Here is a 1,296-nt window from a genome sequence, read left to right as displayed (position 1 = left end):
TTTGGGAGAATGAGTCTATCACTGAAAGTGCTCCTGTGATTAAGCAGCAAGCCATGGAGTGGGTGCGAGACATTGTCCAAGAGGACATGTAGTTTGGACAGGTACAGGTTTTGGTACAGGTAGATGATAGAGATTTGTTAGCTGCAGCAGCCACACCGGACTAAGAGAACTTCAAAACTAAGTTAGCTGTCAAGTCTCTCAGTGTAAAAGTCAAGACTCACATTGCCGTGTCTATGCTGGCATTTCACATCATGAAACTTTGTAATGTAAAAATGTCAGTGTTTCACACTATCAAAGTTAAAAGTGTGCATTGTAAATGTATTTAAATGGAGTGATACCCGTGCCCTCTGAAGCACCCTTCCTTGGCTTCTTGCTACGCTGCCAGGCAGAGTGTCAGTCACACTTTTGGATGGCACCTCTTACAGATCTTTGGCTCCCACAGTGGAGAAAGTGATACCAGAGTCTGTTATGGCTTTGGGAGTTATATGGTCGACCAATTGCAAGGTGCAGTAAAGTGTGCGTGGGTTTTTGCAACAAACTTATAACAAGTCAAGAAGACAAAAGAAACTGTGAAATTGAAGAATAATACCTCTGCTGTGAGAAACTATTCATATTTAGGAGCCAAAACACTTTTTTCCAAGTAGAGCCATTACTTTTTCGACTACTTTCACCCCTTCCGTGCATATAATTAACATTCAAAATGCCCCTTACAGTTATTAGATTGTCATAGCTGCTACTCTATTTCTACTGTTTGCATAACATAATGTGGAGGGAATTGCGATCCTGACTTTGTCCATCTGCTTGCAGGACTCATGTTTCTACCCTCTCTGGGCTCTTATATTTAAAACAAAGGGATTAGGTTTCCAGTTTTAATGATGCATAAGGGGCTGGAAATTAGTTAAGCATTGGTGTAGTTTTGTTGGCCATGCACCCAGTACATAAAGTTAACATGCTGGTTATGTTCAGTGTTTGTTTGACGTTTTATTACACGGGTGAGAGAAGCGTGAGGCGCGCAGACTGAGTGATCATAGCTCAGAATATGACAGTTGAAAGGTCACAGTGCTGAAAGCAGAGAGGTCTGTAGATAGTACCGGGCCACTGCATATAGAAAGGAGGGCGGATTACACAGATTACAGTGTACTAACTAGAGATGTTCAGATACCGATACCAGTATCGTTATCGCCTCCAATACTGCCTAAGATGCTGGTATCGGTATCGGGACGTACTGAAGTTTATGCACCAATCCGATTACATAATAAAGCCCTAAAGAAAATCTACATTAAAGTAGTTTATTTT

General features: G+C 41.4%; 1 protein-coding gene across 22 annotated transcripts in view; it reads left to right on the top strand.

Annotated features, from left to right (window-relative positions):
* ppfia1 (PTPRF interacting protein alpha 1) overlaps nt 1-1,296 on the top strand; it is a 57,948-nt gene that overhangs the window by 10,776 nt on the left and 45,876 nt on the right. The window lies entirely within an intron of this gene.

This window comes from Etheostoma spectabile, unplaced genomic scaffold (genome assembly GCF_008692095.1).
Source record: "Etheostoma spectabile isolate EspeVRDwgs_2016 unplaced genomic scaffold, UIUC_Espe_1.0 scaffold271, whole genome shotgun sequence".
In the NCBI taxonomy this organism is placed as follows: domain Eukaryota; kingdom Metazoa; phylum Chordata; class Actinopteri; order Perciformes; family Percidae; genus Etheostoma; species Etheostoma spectabile.
The sequence above is the reverse complement of the archived record's forward strand: the minus strand, read 5'-3'. Positions and strand labels throughout refer to the sequence as shown.